The sequence below is a fragment of the Coregonus lavaretus genome (genome assembly GCF_964263955.1).
Source record: "Coregonus lavaretus genome assembly, contig: HAP1_SCAFFOLD_1934, whole genome shotgun sequence".
NCBI classification, from domain to species: Eukaryota; Metazoa; Chordata; class Actinopteri; order Salmoniformes; family Salmonidae; genus Coregonus; species Coregonus lavaretus.
Window position 1 is genome coordinate 67,501 of NW_028160724.1, and position 25,362 is coordinate 92,862.

The following is a 25,362-nucleotide window of genomic DNA, read 5'->3' on the forward strand; positions in this document are numbered from 1 at the left end:
CTCTCTCTCTCCTCTAGATGTTTGGTATCATGAAGCAGCACTCCTCTACCCTGCTGAATGGAATGAAGAAGCAGGCAGATAAAGACCAGGCCATCGAACTGAAGGAGTGAGTCCTGACCTCTGACCTCTGACCTCTGACCCTAACCTCTGACTTTTCACCTTACATCTTTAAAAAAAAATAGAATCACCTTTGGCAGCGATTACAGCTGTGTGTCTTTGCACACCTGGATTGTACAATATTTGCACATTATTATTTTTATTATGTTGTGGAAAATGGTCTTTGTCCTCCGTCAAACACAAAGTACTTTCAGAGTTTTTTGTAGAATTCAGATAGACTTTATTACAATCAATATAGCCGAGGTGGTCTGCAGAGCATCTAACTTTCCACCTCTCAGCTCTCAGTTTACACAGTCAATTTACATACATTTTAGCTTAATCCCTCCCTCTTTGGTTCCTCCACCACTGTCTCCAGTTTTCACCTCTTGACCGCTCCGCCCACTTCCTTAATGGCGGTATCTGACTTCCCTCCCTTCTAGTTCCGTGTCTGGAAACAATAGTGGTGGGACCAAGCCCTGTCATGCAAAAATAACAGCCCTGTCATGTAAAACATAACAGCCCTGTCATGTAAAAATAACAGCCCTGTCATGTAAAAATAACGGAGCCCTTTCCTGGCTCCGTTCTGACCTCCAGACCTATCAATCGATACTTAAACATGGCAGGTCCATAATCAATTTCTCAAACATATACCAGCCTCCTCCCTCTCTACCACCCAGTCCAAAACGCCCCCGTCATGTTGTGATCAACCATGTTTAGTCTGAACTCTGTTCAACCCCTGGCTCCGTTCCAGGACTATGCCTAAGGAGAGAGGCAAAGGGCAACAGTCTGGTTTCAGTCACTGATAAGGCTTAGAGTGGATTAGAGAGGAAGAGAGGAGCTTGAAGAGAGAAGAAACAGTTTACTGAGTCTGAAAAGATCCACACTATAGTCCACTGAAAAATCTTCATAAAACATTCTTCAAGCTCTGTCAAGTTGGTTGTTAATCATTGCTAGACAGCCATTTTTCAAGTCTTGCCATAGATATTCAAGCCGAATTTAAGTCAATACTGTAACTAGGCCACTCAGGAACATTCAATGTCGTCTAAGTAAGCAACTCCGGTGTATATTTGGCCTTGTGTTTTAGGTTATTGTCCTGCTGAAAGGTGAATCTGTCTGGTTGAAAGCAGACTGAACCAGGTTTTTGTCTAGGATTTTGCCTGTGCTTAGCTCTATTCTGTTTATTTTTATCCTAAAAAACTCTCTAATCCTTGCCGATGACAAGCATACCCATAACATGATGCAGCCACCACCATGCTTGAAAATATGAAGAGTGGTACTCAGTGATGTGTTGCGTTGGATTTGCCCCAAACGTAAAACTTTGTATTCAGGGCATAAAGTTAATTGCTTTGCCACTTTTTTGCAGTATTACTTTAGTAACTTGTTGCAAACAGGATGCATGTTTTGGAATATGTTTTATTATGTACAGGCTTCCTTCTTTTCACTCTGTCATTTAGGTTAGTATTGTGGAGTAACTACAATGTTGTTGATCCATCCTCAGTTTTCTCCTGTCACAGCCATTAAACTGTAACTGTTTTACAGTCACCATTGTCTTCATGGTGAAATCCCTGAGCGGTTTCCTTCCTCTCCGGCAACTGTGTTAGGAAGGACGCCTGTATCTTTGTAGTGACTGGGTGTATTGATACACCATCCAAAGTGTAATTCATAACTTCACCATGCTCAAAGGGATATTCAATGTCTGCTTTTTTTTATACCCATCTACCAATAGGTGCCCTTCTTTGTGAGGCATTAGAAAACCTCCCTGGTCTTTGTGGTTTAATCTGTGTTTGAAATTCACTGCTCGACTGAGGGACCTGACAGATAATTGTATGTGTGGGGTAAAGAGATGAGGTAGTCATAAAGAAATCATGCTAAACACTATCATTGCAGACCAAGTGACTCCATGCAACTCATTATGTGACTTGGTAAGAACATTTTTACTCCTGAGCTTATTTAGGCTTGCCATAACAAAGGGGGTTGAACACTTATTGACTCAAGATATTTCAGCTTTTCATTTTTAATTAATTCAACTTTGACACACATCACTTTGTGTGGAAGGCCAGTGACACAAAATCTAAATGTTATCCATTTTAAAGTCAGGCTGTAAAACAAGAAAATATGGAAAAAGTCAAAAGGTGTGAATACTTTCTGAAGGCACTGTATATAATATGACACTTAACAGACACTTTTATTTTTTGGGGGGCTATACCTGTATGGTTGTGGTCAGTAGTTGTGGTCAGTAGTTGTGGTCAGTAGTTGTGGTCAGTAGTTGTGTGGTTGTGGTCAGTAGTTGTGGTCAGTAGTTGTGTGGTCAGTAGTTGTGTGGTCAGTAGTTGTGTGGTCAGTGGTTGTGTGGTCAGTGGTTGTGGTCAGTAGTTGTGGTCAGTAGTTGTGGTCAGTAGTTGTGTGGTTGTGGTCAGTAGTTGTGGTCAGTAGTTGTGGTCAGTAGGTGTGTGGTTGTGGTCAGTAGTTGTGGTCAGTAGTTGTGGTCAGTAGTTGTGGTCAGTAGTTGTATGGTTGTAGTCAGTAGTTGTGGTCAGTAGTTGTGGTCAGTAGTTGTGGTCAGTAGTTGTGGTCAGTAGTTGTGGTCAGTAGTTGTGTGGATGTGGTCAGTAGTTGTGGTCAGTCGTTGTGTAATTGTGGTTGTGTTGCAGGTTCTTTGGGCCCTACAGTATGGACGTGGTCACCAGCACAGCCTTCAGTGTGGACATTGACTCTCTGAACAACCCTTCAGACCCTTTGTGGTCAGTAGTTGTGTGGTTTTGGTCAGTCGTTGTGGTCAGTAGTTGTTTGGTCAGTAGTTTTGGTCAGTAGTTGTAGTTGTATTCGGCAGCCCCCGGCGAAGCACGAGGCTAGCTTACCCACTACTTGGACCAACAAAGCTAGCTAGCTAGCTAGCGGGTAGTTACTGGTAACTTTTAGCAACTGTGGTTAGTTGTTTCCAATGTTATTTCATGCTTAAGAGTACCTGTGATTGAGCCAGCTAGCTGCTACCATTCAGCTGTTTTTCTAACCTCATCCGAGGCATTAACGTTAGGTGGTTGGTAGCTGCTGTACTTAATTACAGCTACTGATAACAGTCTGCTGTAGTTTACAACAATTCTAATTTCTAAGTGGAAGTTGGGAGAGTTTTATTCGGGTGGTTCAGTGAAACAATTATAGTTTCTGAGGTGGAAGTTGGGAGAGTTATATTATTATTATTTTTTTTGGTGAGGGAGGCCTGCTCTCTCCTTTCCCAGATGTTTAGTTCATTTCATTCCGATCTCCTCTGCATTATTGTAGCCATCTGCTGCAGCCTGTCAACTATGCCTCTGCCTATCCCTGTTCTCTCCTCTCCGCACAGGCTACACAAACGCCTCACACCGCGTGGCTGCTGCCTCTCTAACCTGGTGGTCACTGCACGCACCACACACCTGGAGTTCCAGGTCTCAGGCAGCCTCTGGAACTGCCGTTCTGCCGCCAACAAGGCTGACTTCATCCCAGCCTATGCTACCCTCCAGTCCCTCGACTTCCTGGCGCTGACGGAAACATGGATTACCACTGAAAACACTGCTACTCCTACTGCTCTCTCCTCGTCTGACCATGTGTTCTCGCATACCCCGAGAGCATCTGGTCAGAGGGGTGGTGGCACAGGAATCCTCATCTCTCCCAAGTGGTCATTCTCAATTTTTCCCCTAACCCATCTGTCTATCTCCTCATTTGAATTCCACGCTGTCACAGTCACTAGCCCATTTAAGCTTAATATCCTTGTCATCTATCGCCCTCCAGGTTCCCTTGGAGAGTTCATCAATGAGCTTGACGCCTTGATAAGTTCCTTTCCTGAGGATGGCTCACCCTTCACAGTTTTGGGGGATTTCAACCTCCCTATGTCTACATTTGACTCATTTCTCTCTGCCTCCTTCTTTCCACTCCTCTCCTCTTTTGACCTCACCCTCTCACCATCCCCCCCCACTCACAAGGCAGGCAATACGCTTGACTTCATCTTTACTAGATGTTGCTCTTCTACTAACCTCACTGCAACTCCCCTCCATGTCTCCGACCACTACTTTGTATCCTTTTCTCTCTCGCTCTCCTCCAACACTACTCACTCTGCCCCTACACAGATGGTAACGCGCCGCCGCAACCTTCGCTCTCTCTCTCCCACTACTCTCTCCTCTTCCATCCTATCATCTCTTCCCTCTGCTCAATCCTTCTCCCTCCAATCTCCTGATTCTGCCTCCTCAACCCTCCTCTCCTCCCTTTCTGCATCCTTTGACTCCCTGTGTCCCCTATCCTCCCGGCCGGCTCGGTCCTCCCCTCCAGCTCCGTGGCTTGATGACTCATTGCGAGCTCACAGAACAGAGCTCCGGGCAGCTGAGCGGAAATGGAAGAAAACTAAACTCCCTGCCGACCTGGCATCTTTTCACTCCCTCCTCTCTACATTTTCTTCATCTGTTTCTGCTGCTAAGGCCACTTTCTACCACTCTAAATTCCAAGCATCTGCCTCTAACCCTAGGAAGCTCTTTGCCACATTCTCCTCACTGCTGAATCCTCCCCCCCCACCCCTCCTCCCTCTCTGTGGATGACTTCGTCAACCACTTTGAAAAGAAGGTTGACGACATCCGATCCTCGTTTGTTAAGTCTAATGACACTGCTGGTCCTGCTCACACTGCCCTACCCTATGCTTTGACTTCTTTCTCCCCTCTCTCTCCAGATAAAATCTTGCGACTAGTGACTGCAGGCCGCCCAACAACCTGCCCGCTTGACCCCATCCCCTCCTCTCTTCTCCAGACCATCTCCGGTGACCTTCTCCCCTACCTCACCTCGCTGATCAACTCATCCTTGACCGCTGGCCATATCCCTTCCGTCTTCAAGAGAGCGAGAGTTGCACCCCTTCTCAAAAAACCAACACTCGATCCCACTGATGTCAACAACTACAGACCAGTATCCCTTCTTTCTTTTCTATCCAAAACTATTGAGCGTGCCGTCTTTAGCCAACTCTCTTGCTATCTCTCTCAGAATGACCTTCTTGATCCAAACCAGTCAGGTTTCAGGACTGGTCATTCAACTGAGACTGCTCTTCTCTGTGTCACGGAGGCTCTCCGCACTGCTAAAGCTAACTCTCTCTCCTCTGCTCTTGTCCTTCTAGACCTGTCTGCTGCCTTTGATACAGTGAACCATCAGATCCTCCTCTCCACCCTCTCCGAGCTGGGCATCTCCGGCGCGGCTCACTCCTGGATTGCGTCCTACCTGACCGGTCGCTCCTACCAAGTGGCGTGGCGAGAAGCTGTCTCCGCACCACGTGCTCTCACCACTGGTGTCCCCCAGGGCTCAGTTCTAGGCCCTCTCCTTTTCTCCCTATACACCAAGTCACTTGGCTCTGTCATATTCTCACATGGCCTCTCCTATCATTGCTACGCTGACGATACACAACTAATCTTCTCCTTTCCCCCTTCTGATAACCAGGTGGCGAATCGCATCTCTGCATGTCTGGCCGACATATCAGTATGGATGACGGATCACCACCTCAAGCTGAACCCTGGCAAGACGGAGCTGCTCTTCCTCCCGGGGAAGGACTGCCCGTTCCATGATCTCGCCATCACGGTTGACAACTCCGTTGTGTCCTCCTCCCAGAGTGCGAAGAGCCTTGGCGTGACCCTGGACAACACCCTGTCGTTCTCCGCTAACATCAAGGCGGTGACCCGATCCTGCAGGTTCATGCTCTACAACATTCGGAGAGTACGACCCTGCCTTACACAGGAAGCGGCACAGGTCCTAATCCAGGCACTTGTCATCTCCCGTCTGGATTACTGCAACTCGCTGTTGGTTGGGCTCCCTGCCTGTGCCATTAAACCCCTACAACTCATCCAGAATGCCGCAGCCCGTCTGGTGTTCAACCTTCCCAAGTTCTCTCACGTCACCCCCCTCCTCCGCACACTCCACTGGCTTCCAGTTGAGGCTCGCATCCGTTACAAGACCATGGTGCTTGCCTATGGAGCAGTGAGGGGAACGGCACCTCCGTACCTTCGGGCTCTGATCAGTCCCTACACCCAAACGAGGGCATTGCGTTCATCCACCTCTGGCCTGCTGGCTCCCCTTCCTCTGCGGAAGCATAGCTCCCGCTCAGCCCAGTCAAAACTGTTCGCTGCTCTGGCACTCCAATGGTGGAACAAGCTCCCTCACGACGCCAGGACGGCGGAGTCACTCACCACCTTCCGGAGACATTTGAAACCCCACCTCTTTAAGTAATCCTTCTACCCCCCCCCCCCCCTCCCCAAAAATTTGTAAAGTGGTTATCCCACTGGCTATAGGGTGAATGCACCAATTTGTAGTCGCTCTGGATAAGAGCGTCTGCTAAATGACGTAAATGTGCCCTTGAGCAAGGCACTTAACCCTAATTGCTCCTGTAAGTCGCTCTGGATAAGAGCGTCTGCTAAATGACTAAAATGTAAAATGTAAATGTTAGTAGTTGTGAGGTCAGCAGTTGTGTGGTCAGTAGTTGTGTGGTCAGTAGTTGTGTGGTCAGTATTTGTGGTCAGTCGTTGTGGTCAGTAGTTGTGTGGCCAGTAGTTGTGGTCAGTAGTTGTGGTCAGTAGTTGTGGTCAGTAGTTGTGTGGTAACTATTTGTGGTCAGTAGTTGTGTGGTCAGTAGTTTTGGTCAGTAGTTGTGTGGTCAGTAGTTTTGGTTAGTAGTTGTTTGGTCTGTAGTTGTATGGTTAGTAGTTGTGTGGTCAGTAGTTGTGGTCAGTAGTTGTGGTCAGTAGTTGTGGTCAATAGTTGTGGTCAGTCGTTGTGGTCAGTAGTTGTGTGGTCAGTAGTTGTGGTCAGTAGTTGTGGTCAGTAGTTGTGGTCAGTAGTTGTGGTCAGTAGTTGTGTGGTCAGTAGTTTTGGTCAGTCGTTGTGTGGTCAGTAGTTTTGGTTAGTAGTTGTGTGATCTGTAGTTGTGTGGTTAATAGTTGTGTGGTTAGTAGTTGTGTGGTCAGTAGTTGTGGTCAGTAGTTGTGGTCAGTCGTTGTGGTCAGTAGTTTTGTGGCCAGTAGTTGTGGTCAGTAGTTGTGTGGCCAGTAGTTGTGGTCAGTAGTTGTGTGGATGTGGTCAGTAGTTGTGTGGCCAGTAGTTGTGGTCAGTAGTTGTGGTCAGCAGTTGTGTGGCCAGTAGCTGTGGTCAGTAGTTGTGGTCAGTAGTTGTGTGGTCAGTAGTTGTGGTCAGTCGTTGTGGTCAGTAGTTTTGTGGCCAGTAGTTGTGGTCAGTAGTTGTGTGGCCAGTAGTTGTGGCCAGTAGTTGTGGCCAGTAGTTGTGGTCAGTAGTTGTGGTCAGTAGTTGTGTGGATGTGGTCAGTAGTTTTGGTTAGTAGTTGTGTGATCTGTAGTTGTGTGGTTAATAGTTGTGTGGTTAGTAGTTGTGTGGTCAGTAGTTGTGGTCAGTAGTTGTGGTCAGTAGTTGTGGTCAGTCGTTGTGGTCAGCAGTTGTGTGGCCAGTAGTTGTGTAGTTGTGGTCAGTAGTTGTGGTCAGATGTTGTGTGGATGTGGTCAGTAGTTGTGGTCAGTAGTTGTGTGGTTGTGGTCAGTAGTTGTGTGGATGTGGTCAGTAGTTGTGGTCAGTAGTTGTGTGGTTGTGGTCAGTAGTTGTGTAATTGTGGTTGTGTTGCAGGTTCTTTGGGCCCTACAGTATGGACGTGGTCACCAGCACAGCCTTCAGTGTGGACATTGACTCTCTGAACAACCCTTCAGACCCCTTCGTCTCCAACGTCAAGAAGATGCTCAAGTTTGACATGTTAAACCCACTGTTCCTCCTAATCGGTGAGACCACACACACACACACACACACACACACACATACACACACACACACACACACACACACACACACACGGAAGCAAAGTTGTACTTTTTAATCACATAAAGTGATGTAACTTTTTATGAAAGGTTTCTCTTTTCCTCTCCCCTCCTTCTCCAGCGTTGTTCCCCTTCACGGGTCCTATCTTGGAGAAGATGAAGTTTTCTTTCTTCCCGACTCCGGTGACAGACTTCTTTTACGCTTCGCTGGCTAAGATCAAATCTGGACGCGGCACTGGGAACACAACTGTAAACGTTTTATATTTGTATTGAAATATTCTGAATTTATATATTGAACAAAAATATAAACGCAACATGCAAAAATGTCAACGATTTTACTGAGTTACAGTTCATATAAGGAAATCAGTCAATTGAAATAAATAGATTAGGCCCTAATCTATGGATTTCACATGACTGGGCAGGGGCGCAGCTATGGGTTGGCCTGGGAGGGCATAGGCCCACCCACTGGGGAGCCAGGCCCAGCCAATGAGAACGAGTTTTTCCTCACAAAAGGGCTTTATTACAGAAATAAATACTCCTCAGTTTAATCAGCTGTCCGGGTGGCTGGTCTCAGACGATCCCGCAGGTGGAGATCCTGGGCTGGTGTGGTTACACGTGGTCTGCGGTTGTAAGGCCAGTTGGACGCATTGTCAATGTCTCTAAAACAACGTTGGAGGCGGTTTATGGTAGAGAAATTAACATTCAATTCTCTGGCAACAGCTCTGGTGGAGGGGGGGTACTGTCACGCCCTGACTCTGGGGACTCTTATTTGTTGAGTCAGGGTGTGTATTTTCTATGTGGTGATTGTCTATGTCGTATATTCTAGGATTTGTATTTCTATGTTGGCCGGTGTGGTTCCCAATCAGAGGCAGCTGTCGCTCGTTGTCTCTGATTGGGGACCATACTTAGGCAGCCTATTGGCACTAGTGTGTTGTGGGATCTTGTTCCGTGTAGGTATGTTTTGTGTTCTACCTTGGACTTCACGTTTCGTTTGTTTATTGTTTTGTCGGTTGTTTATTCATTAAAATAAACATGTACGCATATCACGCTGTGCCTTGGTCCGTCCCTTTCATCAACGATCGTGACAATTCCTGCATGCCAATTGCACGCTCCCTCAAAACGTAAAACATCTGTGGTATTGTGTGACAAAACTGCACATTTTAGAGTGGCCTTTTATTGTCCACAGCACAAGGTGCACCTGTGTAATGATCATGCTGTTTAATCAGCTTCTTGATATGCCACACCTGTCATGTGGATGGATTATATTGGCAAAGGAGAAATGCTCACTAACAAGGATGTAAACAATATTGTGTACACAACTTTTGAGAAATCAGCTTTTTGTGAGTATGGAACATTTCTGGGATCTTTTATTTCAGCTCATGAAACATGGGAACAACACTTTACATGTTGCATTTATATCTTTGTTCAGTATATATTATGTTTAGGAAACCTATGTTTGTCAACGTTTGCTCTCTCCACCTGCCCATTACTCTCAGGGTGAAACCCTGAGGTCAGGCTGACCGAGACCCCCAGATGGTCCATGAACGCCTTCCAGACCCTTGATGTAAACTGGGGACCCCGATCAGACACTATATCCTCAGGTACCCCGTAGTGCCGGAAGACGTGTGTAAACAGGGCCTCCGCGGTCTGTAGGGCAGTAGGGAAACCGGGCAAAGGAATGAGACAACAGGTCTTAGAAAACCGATCCACAACAACCAGGATCGTGGTGTTACCTTGTGACGGAGGAAGATCCGTATCAAAGTCCACCGATAGGTGTGACCACAGCCGTTGTGGAACGGGGAGAGGTTGTAATTTCCCTCTGGGCAGGTGTCTAGGTGCCTTGCACTGGGCGCACACCGAAAAGGAAGAAACATAAACCCTCACGTCCTGAGCTAAGGTAGGCCACCAGCACTTCCCACTAAGACAGCGCACTGTCCGACCGATGCCAGGATGGCCAGAAGAGGGTGACGTATGAGCCCAATAAATCAAACAATCGCGAACCTCAGACGGAACGTACACACGACCCACTGGACACTGGGGGAGGAGTGGGCTCCGTGTGTAACGCCCGCTCGATGTCCGCGTCAACCTCCCATACCACAGGTGCCACCAGACAAGAAGCCGGAAGTATGGGAGTGGGCTCCCTCGTCCGCTCCACTGAGTCATACAGCCGGGACAGAGTGTCTGCCTTAGCATTCTGGAAACCTGGTCTGTACGATAGGGTGAACACAAAACGCGTGAAAAACATGGCCCACCTTGCCTGACGAGGGTTCAGTCTCCTCGCTGCCCGTATGTACTCCAGATTGCGGTGGTCAGTCAAAATGAGAAAAGGGTGTTTTGCCCCGCTCAAGCCAATGTCTCCACACCTTAAGAGCTTTCACAACAGCTAACAGCTCCCGGTCCACCACATCATAGTTTTGCTCCGCCGGGCTGAGCTTCTTCAAAAATAAAGCACAGGGGCGGAGTTTGGGAGGCGTACCCGAGCGATGAGACAATACAGCTCCTATCCCAGCCTCGGACGCGTCCACCTTGACTGTGAATTGCAAGGAAGGATCCGGATGAGCCAGCACGTGAGCCAAGGTGAACAGCACCTTCAGCTGACCAAAAGCCCTTCCGCCTCAGCTGACCACTGCAGGTGCACCGGTCCGCCCTTCAGTAAAGAGGTTATGGGAGCTGCTACCTGGCCAAAGCCCCGGATAAATCTCCGGTAGCAGTTGGCAAACCCCAAAAATCGCTGCACCTCCTTTACCGTGGTAGGAGTCGGCCAATTACGCACGGCTGAAATGTGGTCACACTCCATCTCGACCCCTGACTCTGACAGGCGGTATCCTAAGAAAGAGACGGACTGTTTGAAGAACAAACATTTCTCAGTCTTAACGTACAGGTCATGCTCCAACAGTCTACCAAGCACCTTGCACACCAGGGACACATGCGTGTAGCGGAGTATATGAGAATATAATCTATATACACCACTACACCCTGTCCGTGCAGGTCCCTGATAATCTCATCGACAAAGGATTGAAAGACTGAGGGAGCATTCATCAACCCGTACGGCATGACGAGGTACTCATAGTGACCAGAGGTGGTACTAAATGCCGTCTTCCACTCGTCCCCCTCCCGGATACGGACCAGATTGTACGCGCTCCTGAGGTCCAATTTTGTGAAGAAGTGCGCCCCATGCAATGACTCTGTCATACTAGCTATGAGAGGTAGAGGATAGCTGTATTTTACGGTTATCTGATTTAGACCTCGATAGTCAATGCACGGGCGTAAACCTCCATCCTTCTTCTTCACAAAAAATAAACTTGAGGAGGCAGGGGAAGTGGAGGGCCGACTGTATCCCTGTCCCAGAGATTCGGTGACATATTTCTCCATAGCCACCGTCTCCTCCTGTGACAGAGGATACACGTGACTCCTGGGAAGTGCAGCACCCTCCCGGAGATCTATCGCACAATCCCCTCGTCGATGGGGTGGTAATTGAGTCGCCTTCTTCTTACAGAAGGCGAGAGCCAAATCGGCATATTCTGAGAGAATGTGCATTGTGGAGACATGGTTTGGACTCTCCACCGTAGTTGCCCCTACGGAAACACCTACACACCTTCCCGAGCACTGAGGTGACAATCCCCTAAGAGCCCTCTGTTGCCATGAAATCCTGGGGTCATGGGTGGCTAGCCAGGGAAGCCCCAGCACCACGGGAAACACAGGAGAATCAATAAGGAAGAGACACATTTTTTCCTCATGACCCCCCTGCGTCTCCATACGGAGTGGAACTGTGACCTCCCTAATCATACCCGACCCTACATGGCGACTATCTAGGGCACGTATGGGGAAGGGCACATCTACAGGCAATATAGGAATCCCTAATTTATGCGCAACCAGCCTATCCATAAAATTCCCAGCTGCACCGGAATCTACGAGCGCCTTATACTGCGAATGTGGGGAAAACCCAGGGAAATTTACATTGACCATCATGTGAGCAACAGGGAGCTCTGGGTGAGTTGGGTGCCTACTCACCTGGGATGGCCCACCAGGTCCCTGCCTGCTGCTCTCTCCTGCAACGGCCCGCAGTGTGTCCTCTGCAGCCACAGTTGGTGCAGGAGACCACCCCCTTGCAGAGTCTCTCCACATCAGCACCTCCAAGCTCCATAGGAGTGGAGTCGGAAGTGCTGGGGGATGGACTGGACGGACCCTGATCCGGATGTCCGCGGGTGGCCAACAGGTTATCCAGCCGGATCGATAAATCTACCAGCTGGTCCAGGTTTAGATTCGTGTCCCTGCAGGCCAGCTCCCTACGAGCGTCCTCCCGTAGACTGCATCGGTAGTGGGTCAATCAGGGCCCTCTTATTCCATCCCGCGCTGGCTGCCAGTGTCCTGAAATCCAGGGCGAAGTCCTGTGCGCTCCTCCTTCCCTGTCTGAGGTGAAACATACGCTCCCCTGCTGCTCTCCCCATCCGGCGGATGATCGAAATACTGCCCGGAAAACGGCGGGTAAAAATCCTCGTAACGTACGGACTCAGCATCTTTTCCACCCCACTCCGCGTTGGCCCATCCCACCGCTCTGCCCTACAGACAGGAGATGAGGGCGGACACGCTCTCGTATCCCGAGGGAGCCGGGTGGATGGTTGCCAGGTAGAGCTCCACCTGGAGCAGGAAACCCTTACACCCGGCAGCTGTCCCATCGGGAGCGAGAGCCAAATTCCACTGGATCTAGGGTTTGATGGTATTTGATGGGGAAGAAATCAGAGGAGGAGGAAGTGTAGGGAAACCACCTCTCTCCCATCGATCCATGGTGTTCACCACTCGATCCACAGCAAGACCTAGAGTCTGCAGCACGGTCGAGTTGCTGCTGGATGCGTTCCTCCACCGAGGCGCTGGGATCGGACGTGCCTGCTGACTCCATAGATGTGCGTGATTCTGTCAACGTCTGGGTGAAGTGGTGAAACGGAATCAGGCGCAGGACACAGAACTGAGAAATTGATTTACTAAAACAAAAGTAAACCATAACAAACCCTCCACGCAGGGAAGAGCAGTACAACAGCTCACCAAAACGACGTAAAACAATGGACAATCACGCACAAACCCAGGAGGGAAAACAGAGGTCATTAAAGGGAAATAAATAAGCATAATGGGTAACAGGTGTGAATAATAAAGACAGGACTAGTGTAACACAGAAACATAGATCGGTGGCAGCTAGTACTCCGGTGACGACGAACGCCGAAGCCTGCCCGAACAAGGAGGGGAGGCAGCCTCGGAGGAAGTCGTGACAGTTTGTGTTGGTTGTGATTGAACCAGAGCCAGTAGAATCTGGTTGTGTTGGTTGTGATTGGACCAGATCCAGTAGAATCTGTTTGTGTTGGTTGTGATTGGATGGATTTTTACATCATTTATTTCTGCTTCCAGAGTCGGGTGGATTTCTTACAGCTGATGATCGACTCTCAGAAAGGCAGCGACACAAAGACAGGAGAGGAACAGACTAAAGGTACCTGCCGAACACACACCTGGAAACTACTGTTACAAACACACACCTGGAAACTACTGTTACAAACACACACCTGTTAACTACTGTTACAAACACTCACCTGGAAACTACTGTTACAAACACACACCTGGAAACTACTGTTACAAACACACACCTGGAAACTACTGTTACAAACACACACCTGGAAACTACTGTTACAAACACACACCTGTTAACTACTGTTACAAACACACACCTGTAAACAATTCTCTCCCCCCCCCCCCCCACACACAGGACTGACCGATCATGAGATCTTGTCTCAGGCCATGATCTTTATCTTTGCCGGCTACGAGACCAGCAGCAGTACTCTGAGTTTCCTGGCCTATAACCTGGCTACCAACCCACATGTCATGACCAAACTGCAGGAGGAAATAGATACTGTGTTCCCCAACAAGGTAACCCCGGTGCCAGATGTGGTGAGGTACTGACGTGTGTGTAACCCCGGTGCCAGATGTGGTGAGGTACTGATGTATGTGTAACCCCGGTTCAGGCTCCTATCCAGTACGAAGCTCTGATGCAGATGGACTATCTGGACAGTGTGTTGAACGAGTCTCTGAGACTGTACCCAGTCTCCCCCCGACTGGAGAGGGTCGCCCAGAAGACGGTGGAGATCAACGGCATCGTCATCCCCAAAGACTGCGTTGTCATGGTTCCCACGTGGACCCTCCACCGCGACCCAGAGATCTGGTCCGACCCTGAGGAGTTCAAACCAGAGAGGTACTGGACCGCATCGTAACCACAGCACAACCACAATACAACCACAGCACAACCACAATACAACCATATCACAACCATAGCACAACCACAATACAACCATATCACAACCATAGCACAACCACAATACAACCACAACACAACCACAACACAACCACAACACAAGGATAAACACACTGCTGCAATGTAACCACAACTACAGTGCATCATTATACTGCAGTGCAATGTGTTGTGTCTGAACCACAACCACAAATCAACTACAATACAATGTGTAATGTGACTGAACCACAACCACAAATCAACTACAATACAATGTGTAATGTGTCTGAACCACAACCACAAATCAACTACAATACAATGTGACTGAACCACAACCACAAATCAACTACAATACAATGTGTAATGTGACTGAACCACAACCACAAATCAACTACAATACAATGTGTAATGTGTCTGAACCACAACCACAAATCAACTCCAATCCAATGTGTAATGTGTCTGCCCTCTCCCTGTCCAGGTTCAGTAAGGAGAACAAGGAGTCTATTGACCCGTACACGTACATGCCGTTCGGGGCGGGGCCCAGGAACTGTATCGGGATGCGTTTCGCCCTGATCATGATCAAACTGGCCATGGTCGAGATCCTCCAGAGTTTCACATTCTCCGTCTGCGACGAGACCGAGGTGAGATGCTCACCTGAGCAGATGGAATATGACATCATCAAATATCAGTATCATTCATAGAGTTGGATAGAGGCTGCACTTACCGCAGCACTTGTTTTAACATGGTCAGCACCTGTTTTAACATGGACCTGTTTTAACATGGTAACCACCTGTTTTAACATGGACCTGTTTTAGCATGGTCACTACCTGTTCTAACATGGTCACTACCTGTTTTAACATGGTCACCACCTGTTTTAACATGGACCTGTTTTAGCATGGTCACCACCTGTTTTAACATGGACCTGTTTTAACATGGTCACCACCTGTTTTAACATGGTCACCACCTGTTTTAACATGGTCACCACCTGTTTTAGCATGGTCACCACCTGTTTTAACATGGACCTGTTTTAACATGTTCACCACCAGTTTTAACATGGACCTGTTTTAGCATGGTCACCACCTGTTTTAACATGGACCTGTTTTAACATGGTCACCACCTGTTTTAGCATGGACCTGTTTTAACATGGTCACCACCTGTTTTAACATGGACCTGTTTTAAAATGGTCACCACCTGTTTTAACAAGGACCTGTTTTAACATGGTCTCTGCCTGTTTTAACATGAACCAGTTTTAACATGGTCAACACCTGTTTTAAAATGGTCACCAACTGTTTTAGCATGGACCTGTTTTAACATGGTCACCACCTATTTCAACATGGACCTGTTTTAACATGGTCACCACCTATTTTAACATGGACCTGTATCAGCATGGTCACCACCTGTTTTAAAATGGTCACCACCTGTTTTAGCATGGTCACCACCTGTTTTAATATGGTCACCACCTGTTTTAACATGGCCACCACCTGTTTTAACATTGACCTGTTTTGGCATGGTCACCACCTGTTTTAACATGGTCACTGCCTGTTTTAATGTGAACCAGTTTTAACATGGTCAACACCTGTTTTAAAATGGTCACCACCTGTTTTAGCATGGACCTGTTTTAACATAGTCACCACCTATTTTAACATGGACCTGTTTTAACATGGTCACCACCTATTTTAACATGGACCTGTTTCAGCATGGTCACCACCTGTTTTAAAATGGTCACCACCTGTTTTAACATGGTCACCACCTGTTTTAACATGGTCACCACCTATTTTAAAATGGTCACCACCTGTTTTAACATGGTCACCACCTGTTTTAAAATGGTCACCACCTATTTTAACATGGACCTGTTTTAACATGGTCACCACCTATTTTAACATGGACCTGTTTCAGCATGGTCACCACCTGTTTTAAAATGGTCACCACCTGTTTTAGCATGGTCACCACCTGTTTTAACATGGTCACCACCTGTTTTAACATGGCCACCACCTGTTTTAACATGGACCTGTTTTGGCATGGTCACCACCTGTTTTAACATTGTTACCACCTGTTTTAACATGTTCACCACCTGTTTTAACATGGCCATCACCTGTTTTAACATGGTCACTGCCTGTTTTAACGTGAACCAGTTTTAACATGGTCAACACCTGTTTTAAAATAGTCACCACCTGTTTTAGCATGGACCTGTTTTAACATGGGGCGGCAGGTAGCTTAGTGGGTAAGAGCGTTGTGCCAGTAACCGAAAGGTCGCTGGTTCTAATCCCCGAGCCAACTAGGTGAAAAATCTGTCGATGTGCCCTTGAGCAAGGCACTTAACCCTAATTGCTCCTGTAAGTCGCTCTGGATAAGAGCGTCTGCTAAATGACTAAAAAAAAAAAAAAAAAAAAAAAAAAACATGGTCACCACCTATTTTAACATGGACCTGTTTTAACATGGTCACCACCTATTTTAACATGGACCTGTTTCAGCATGGTCACCACCTGTTTTAAAATGGTCACCACCTGTTTTAGCATGGTCACCACCTGTTTTAACATGGTCACCACCTATTTTAAAATGCTCACCACCTGTTTTAACATGGTCACCACCTGTTTTAAAATGGTCACCACCTATTTTAACATGGACCTGTTTTAACATGGTCACCACCTATTTTAACATGGACCTGTTTCAGCATGGTCACCACCTGTTTTAAAATGGTCACCACCTGTTTTAGCATGGTCACCACCTGTTTTAACATGGTCACCACCTATTTTAAAATGCTCACCACCTGTTTTAACATGGTCACCACCTGTTTTAAAATGGTCACCACCTATTTTAACATGGACCTGTTTTAACATGGTCACCACCTATTTTAACATGGACCTGTTTCAGCATGGTCACCACCTGTTTTAAAATGGTCACCACCTGTTTTAGCATGGTCACCACCTGTTTTAACATGGTCACCACCTGTTTTAACATGTTCACCACCTGTTTTAACATGGTCACCACCTATTTTTGCATGGACCTGTTTTAACATGGTCACCACCTGTTTTAACATGGTCACCACCCATTTTTGCATGGACCTGTTTTAACATGGTCACCACCTGTTTTAACATGGTCACCACCTGTTTTAACATGGACCTGTTTTGGCATGGTCACCACCTGTTTTAACATGGTTACCACCTGTTTTAACATGGTCACCACCTGTTTTAACATGGTCACCACCTGTTTTATCATGGACCTGTTTTAACATGGTCACCGCCTGTTTTAAAGTGAACCTATTTGAACATGGTCACCAACTGTTTTAACATGGACCTGTTTTAACATGGCACCACCTGTTTTAAAATGGTCACCACCTGTTTTAGCATGGTCACCACCTGTTTTAACATGGTCACCACCTGTTTTAACATGGACCTGTTTTGGCATGGTCACCACCTGTTTTAAAATGGTCACCACCTTTTTTAACATGGTCACCACCTGTTTTAACATGGTCACCACCTGTTTTAACATGGACGTGTTTTGGCATGGTCACCACTTGTTTTAACATGGTTACCTCCTGTTTTAACATGTCACCACCTGTTTTAACATGGACCTGTTTTTGCATGGTCACCACCTGTTTCAACATGGTCACCACCTGTTTTAACATGGACGTGTTTTGGCATGGTCACCACCTGTTTTAACATGGTTACCTCCTGTTTTAACATGTCACCACCTGTTTTAACATGGACCTGTTTTGGCATGGTCACCACCTGTTTTAACATGGTCACCACCTGTTTTAACATGGTCACCACCTGTTTTAACATGGTCACCACCTGTTTTAACATGTTCACCACCTGTTTTAACATGGTCACCACCTATTTTTGCATGGACCTGTTTTAACATGGTCACCACCTGTTTTAACATGGTCACCACCCATTTTTGCATGGACCTGTTTTAACATTTTCACCACCTGTTTTAACATGGTCACCACCTGTTTTAACATGGACCTGTTTTGGCATGGTCACCACCTGTTTTAACATGGTTACCACCTGTTTTAACATGGTCACCACCTGTTTTAACATGGTCACCACCTGTTTTATCATGGACCTGTTTTAACATGGTCACCGCCTGTTTTAAAGTGAACCTATTTGAACATGGTCACCAACTGTTTTAACATGGACCTGTTTTAACATGGCACCACCTGTTTTAAAATGGTCACCACCTGTTTTAGCATGGTCACCACCTGTTTTAACATGGTCACCACCTGTTTTAACATGGACCTGTTTTGGCATGGTCACCACCTGTTTTAAAATGGTCACCACCTTTTTTAACATGGTCACCACCTGTTTTAACATGGTCACCACCTGTTTTAACATGGACGTGTTTTGGCATGGTCACCACCTGTTTTAACATGGTTACCTCCTGTTTTAACATGTCACCACCTGTTTTAACATGGACCTGTTTTTGCATGGTCACCACCTGTTTCAACATGGTCACCACCTGTTTTAACATGGACGTGTTTTGGCATGGTCACCACCTGTTTTAACATGGTTACCTCCTGTTTTAACATGTCACCACCTGTTTTAACATGGACCTGTTTTGGCATGGTCACCACCTGTTTTAACATGGTCACCACCTGTTTTAACATGGTCACCACCTGTTTTAACATGGTCACCACCTGTTTTAACATGGACCTGTTTTTTATACATGGTCACCTCCTGTTTTAACATGGTCACCACCTGTTTTAACATGGTCACCACCTGTTTTAACATGGTCACCACCTGTGACTAAAATGTAAATGTAATAAGGAAGAATCTCAATTGTCTTTCCTTGATTCCTCGCATTCTCTATCCCCGCCTCCTCCTCAAAACCCATTGGATGAGAAAGAATGCGAGGAATCAAGGAAATGCAATTGAGATTCTCCCTAGTCCTCTATTCAACGCTATGTTGACACTTCACACATAAAGACACTGGGGGGCGCTCTAGATCTGTGGTTAGGTTACTGTCTAATGGTTCAGGTCAGGACTATTCTTAGATCAGTGGTTATGTTACTGTCTAATGGTTCAGGTTAGGACTGGATCAGGGGAATCTGGTCCTAGATCAGTGATTAGGTTAGTGTGTAATGGTTTAGGTTAGTACTGGGTCAGGGGAATCTGGTCCTAGATCAGTGGTTAGGTTAGTGTGTAATGGTTAATCTAATCACACACACACACACACATAGCACGCATGCACACATTGTCCATCTCCAACATCCATATGCTCAGTTGTTCTGTCATGTTATTCTCTATAGATCCTGTTGGAGATGGACAACCAGGGTTATGTTATGTTCTGTTATTCTCTATAGATCCTGTTGGAGATGGACAACCAGGGTTATGTTATGTTCTGTTCTGTTATTCTCTATAGATCCCGTTGGAGATGGACAACCAGGGTTCTGTTCTGTTCTGTTATTCTCTATAGATCCTGTTGGAGATGGACAACCAGGGTTATGTTCTGTTCTGTTATTCTCTATAGATCCTGTTGGAGATGGACAACCAGGGTTATGTTCTGTTCTGTTATTCTCTATAGATCCTGTTGGAGATGGACAACCAGGGTTCTGTTCTGTTCTGTTATTCTCTATAGATCCTGTTGGAGATGGACGACCAGGGTTATGTTCTGTCATGTTATTCTCTATAGATCCTGTTGGAGATGGACAACCTGGGTTATTTTCTGTTCTGTTATTCTCTATAGATCCTGTTGGAGATAGACAACCAGGGTTATGTTCTGTTCTGTTCTGTTATTCTCTATAGATCCTGTTGGAGATGGACAACCAGGGTTATGTTCTGTTCTGTTCTGTTATTCTCTATAGATCCTGTTGGAGATGGACAACCAGGGTTATATTCTGTTCTGTTATTCTCTATAGATCCTGTTGGAGATGGACAACCAAGGTTATGTTCTGTTCTGTTATTCTCTATAGATCCTGTTGGAGATGTACAACCAGGGTTCTGTTCTGTTCTGTTATTCTCTATAGATCCTGTTGGAGATGGACAACCAGGGTTATGTTCTGTTCTGTTATTCTCTATAGATCCTGTTGGAGATGGACAACCAGGGTTATGTTCTGTTCTGTTATTCTCTATAGATCCTGTTGGAGATGGACAACCAGGGTTCTGTTCTGTTATTCTCTATAGATCCTGTTGGAGATGGACAACCAGGGTTATGTTCTGTTCTGTTCTGTTATTCTCTATAGATCCTGTTGGAGATGGACAACCTGGGTTATGTTCTGTTCTGTTATTCTCTATAGATCCTGTTGGAGATGGATATCCAGGGTTATGTTCTGTTCTGTTATTCTCTATAGATCCTGTTGGAGATGGACAACCAGGGTTCTGTTCTGTTCTGTTATTCTCTATAGATCCTGTTGGAGATGAACAACCAGGGTTATGTTCTGTTCTGTTATTCTCCATAGATCCTGTTGGAGATGGACAACCAGGGTTATGTTCTGTTCTGTTATTCTCTATAGATCCTGTTGGAGATGGACAACCAGGGTTATGTTCTGTTCTGTTATTCTCTATAGATCCTGTTGGAGATGGACAACCAGGGTTCTGTTATGTTCTGTTATTCTCTATAGATCCTGTTGGAGATGGACAACCAGGGTTATGTTCTGTCATGTTATTCTCCATAGATCCTGTTGGAGATGGACAACCAGGGTTATGTTCTGTTCTGTTATTCTCTATAGATCCTGTTGGAGATGGACAGCCAGTTTCTGCTGATGCCTAAACGACCAATCAAACTGAGGCTGGCGCCCCGTAGCAACACCCCTAGCAACACCACCACCACCTCTCTGAAGAGTCCAAACACATGACCAAATGCAGGAGTACCCAACCCAACCCAACCCTACCATCTATCTATCTATCTATCTATCTGTCTAACATATGAGTCTATCTGTCTATCACACCATCTATCTATCACACTATCTATCTATCACTACCTACCTACCTACCTGTCACACTATCTATCTATACTGAACTAAAATAGAAACGCAACATGCAACAATTTCAAAACTGTTGCTGTGTTGCAGTTCATATAAGGAAATCAATCAATGGAAATAAATTCATTAGGCCCTAATCTATTGATTTCACATGACTGGGCAGAGGTGGCATTGCGTTGTGTGACAAAACTGCACATTTTAGAGTGGCCTTTTATTGTCCCCAGCACAAGGTGCACCTGTGTAATGATCATGCTGTTTAATCAGCTTCTTGATATGCCACACCTGTCAGGTGGATGGACTATCTTGACAAAGGATAAAATGCTCACTAACAGGGATGTAAACCAATTTGTGCAAAACATTTGAGAGAAATAAGCTTTTTGTGCGTATGGAACATTTCTGGGATCTTTTTTTTCAGCTCATGAAACCTTTTTGTTAAGTATCTATCTATCTATCAATCTATCATTGAATATTCAGTCCTTACCCTAACCCTGCTATATTCAATAGGTTTCTGAATATAATATGACAATAAGACTGCATTCATGATAAATGTAGCATTTGTCGGCTCAACTGGAAATGACCTTTAAATGGTGCATAGCTGACAAAGCGCTGGTATTGAATCCTGGTCTCAGTTTGATTAGGGCTCAGAAACACATTTTCACCAGATAAAAGAAAGATAGTAATACTATGGATGCATTAGGGGTACATGTCTTGTTAAAGTCAGACACCAGGGGTATTCAATCCATGGCAGATGTCATGTGTGGATCCTGCACACTACTGGCTGGAGGCTAGGATTCTCCTAGAATTTAGAACTCTAACTGGTGTTCTCTAGAACTCTACTCTCATTTTGTTCCTCTGGGTGTTCTGCTGTGCAGTCTTTCCAAAATAGAATCTTTACCGTCTGTTGAAATGATCGCTGCAGCTGCTTTGTTTTAAACTTTAATAATCACAAATCAATAAAAATCATTCCACTAAAGAACGAGGTCGTCTGTGTATTTATTAACCTTCATAAATCAAAACATAAGACACAAACACATAATCATGAGAACAGTCAATATATATATATATTGGTTGATTGATGTTATTTATCAAGAAATATTTCTAATTTCACTCAGCTAGGCCTAATTGTTGTGTTTTGACTTGGTCATCCACACATTTTCTTTTCCGAACCCAATACTGCCGCCGTGTGGCCGTTGGATGTAAATACACAGCCCTGGTAGCTCGCCTGGTCCCATTACAAACTACTGATCCACTCTCCACACTTTCCAGCTCTCTTGTACTTCCCGCATTTATAAACACAGTGCAGAGAATCTTTGGTCATGAAGTTCACCTCCTTCACACAGAGAACAGTTCACCTTCATTTCGCAATACAAAACAAACAGTCGGGGATAGCAGCGACCAAACAAGTGGTCAGATCAAATTAAAAAACATTTCTCAATCTGGCCCGGAACCAATGCCATATGTCAAGCACTTGTTGTCGGTTCCTGGAACCGAGTATTAACCCTCTCCCTTACAAGGGCATACTCTGTTTAGTGTTTACCTTTAGGAAATACAAAATTATGAAAAAAATCTAATTTTGAATCTGAAGATATTTTAGCTTATATTTAGTTGGAATCACATCTTAGATGATGCTTCCCTTTTTCACTACCGACAACCCTTCACGTTGCAGGGCCCTTTGTGTGTGAGAGTTGAGAGTGTGTTTTTATTTAGTTTGTTAGCTAAATTAGCAAGATACGAGCAAGCTAACTAGCTAGAGTGAACCCATTGCAAACATGACATAAGTATGTGGACACCCGCTCGTCGATCAAACATCTCACTCCAAAATCATGGGCATTAATATGGAGTTGTTCCTCCCTTTGCTGCTATAACAACCTCCACTCTTCTGGGAAGGCTTTACACTAGATGTTGGAACATTGCTAAAGTCCTGCAGGAAGAGCTACGACGCTAATATTAGTGTAAATTCTTCACGTTTCATGGACCCAAGATCCAGAGGTAACACTGTAACAGTGCAATAGAAGTTTGCCCCAATGCAATTCTGAAGTCTAATACAGCCACAGTGAGACTTTAACTATTATTTTTGGGTGTGTCAAATTAACTACTTATTGTCTTTTGTTAAATTAATATAACAACATTCCAACCTTGTTCAGCTTTACCTAGTCCAAATATGGCATTATTCCACTATTTGTATCCGTTTGCATCAGTTTCAATATGGGACTCTTATTCTGAAGGCGAACTGCAAATTCCATTGTGGCTAATCCTTATTGTGGCTAGCTTCACACAGGTGCTTTTCCGACGGGATACAACAATCACGCGCAAGTTGTACTGTCCCAAGCAGAATACCGAGAAGAGCAACAGTCGGTAGTCGATCCACACTAGAACCGGACAGAAAAAACAACTCAAAACCTGTCAGACCATTGGACAAGTGAACTCGAACCGAGCCTGAGAGAAAACGGGACCTTTGTTTTTAGAAGCAGCAGGGAGCCGAACCGGAGGAAAGATGAGTTTTCTGCCCTACTTCTCTGCTGAGACCTGGACACTCCTGGCCCTCCTCATCACCCTCATAGTGGTGTAAGGACTTCAAATGAAATTGTTTTACATCAAATCAAATGTTATATGCCACATGCATGGTAGTTAACCGGTGGAGACTAACAGTGAAATGCTTACTTAGGGGTCATTTTCCAACAATGCAGAGTTAAAGATATGTTTTTATTTTTTGTAAATACTTCTCTACAATATATTACTAGTTAATGTGTGTGTGTGTGTGTATAGGTATGGATACTGGCCCTATGGTGTATTCACTAAGATGGGGATCCCTGGACCCAAACCCCTACCTTACCTTGGCACAATGATGGAGTATAAAAAGGTTTGTAATAATATAGTAATAATAATAATAATAATAATATGCCATTTAGCAGACGCTTTTATCCAAAGCCACTTACAGTCATGCCTGCATACATTATTTTGTGTATGGGTGGTCCCGGGGATCGAACCCACTACCTTGGCGTTACAAGCGCCGTGCTCTACCAGCTGAGCTACAGAGGACCACGTTGTCCACATTCATAGTAAACATCTCTTACATGTTTTACACAATAGTGTTTTTTCCCCCCATGTAAAATAATACAGAACAAACCCTCCTCAACCCTGACCTGTTTCAGGTGTTCAACACTCCTCAACCCTGGCCTGTTTCAGGTGTTCAACACTCCTCAACCCTGACCTGTTTCAGGTGTTCAACACTCCTCAACCCTGACCTGTTTCAGGTGTTCATCCCTCCTCAACCCTGACCTGTTTCAGGTGTTCAACACTCCTCAACCCTGACCTGTTTCAGGTGTTCATCCCTCCTGAACCCTGACCTGTTTCAGGTGTTCATCCCTCCTGAACCCTGACCTGTTTCAGGTGTTCAACACTCCTCAACCCTGACCTGTTTCAGGTGTTCAACACTCCTCAACCCTGACCTGTTTCAGGTGTTCATCCCTCCTGAACCCTGACCTGTTTCAGGTGTTCATCCCTCCTAAACCCTGACCTGTTTCAGGTGTTCAACACTCCTCAACCCTGACCTGTTTCAGGTGTTCATCCCTCCTCAACCCTGACCTGTTTCAGTTGTTCAACACTCCTCAACCCTGACCTGTTACCGGTGTGTTCTCTGTTCAGGCATGAATCAGCTGTTTTCTCTCTCTCTCTCTCTCTCTCTCTCTCTCTCTCTCTCTCTCTCTCTCTCTCTCTCTCTCTCTCTCTCTCAATTCAATTCAATTTCAATTCAATTTAAGGGCTTTATTTGCATGGGAAACGTATGTTAACATTGCCAAAGCAAGTGAAGTAGATAGTAAAGAAAAGTGAAATAAACAATAAATATTAACAGTAAACATTACACCCAGAAGTTCCAAAAGAATAAAGACATTTCAAATGTCATATTATGTCTATATATAGTGTTGCAACAATGTGCAAATAATTAAAGTACAAATGGGAAAATAAATAAACTGGGTTATAAATATGGGTTGTATTTACAATGGTGTTTTTTCTTCACTGGTTGCCCTTTTCTTGTGGCAACAGGTCACAAATCTTGCAGCTGTGATGGCACACTGGTTTTTCAACCAGTAGATAAGGGAGTTTATCAAAATTGGATTTGTTTTCGAATTCTTTGTGGATCTCTGTAATCTGAGGGAAATATGTGTCTCTAATATGGTCATACATTTGGTAGGAGGTTAGGAAGTGCAGCTCAGTTTCCACCTCATTTTGTGGGCAGTGTGCACATAGCTTGTCTTCTCTTGAGAGCC

At 45.5% G+C, this 25,362-nt stretch overlaps 1 long non-coding RNA gene and 1 pseudogene across 2 annotated transcripts in view; both read left to right on the top strand.

Moving 5' to 3' along the window:
• LOC311121508 (cytochrome P450 3A27-like) overlaps positions 1 to 22,086 on the top strand; it is a 27,115-nt pseudogene extending 5,029 nt beyond the window's left edge. Inside the window, exons 7-14 of the transcript in view lie at positions 18 to 106; positions 7,723 to 7,871; positions 8,029 to 8,156; positions 13,305 to 13,383; positions 13,657 to 13,817; positions 13,913 to 14,139; positions 14,654 to 14,816; positions 20,843 to 22,086. The product of the transcript in view is annotated as a cytochrome P450 3A27-like (transcript). The remainder of the gene's footprint in view (positions 1 to 17; positions 107 to 7,722; positions 7,872 to 8,028; positions 8,157 to 13,304; positions 13,384 to 13,656; positions 13,818 to 13,912; positions 14,140 to 14,653; positions 14,817 to 20,842) is intronic.
• A 982-nt stretch (positions 22,087 to 23,068) lies between these two features.
• Positions 23,069 to 23,972, top strand: LOC311121507. Its single transcript, XR_014612291.1, has 3 exons — positions 23,069 to 23,083; positions 23,363 to 23,659; positions 23,861 to 23,972. It is a non-coding gene; the product is annotated as an uncharacterized lncRNA (long non-coding RNA).
• The last annotated feature ends 1,390 nt before the right edge of the window (positions 23,973 to 25,362 follow it).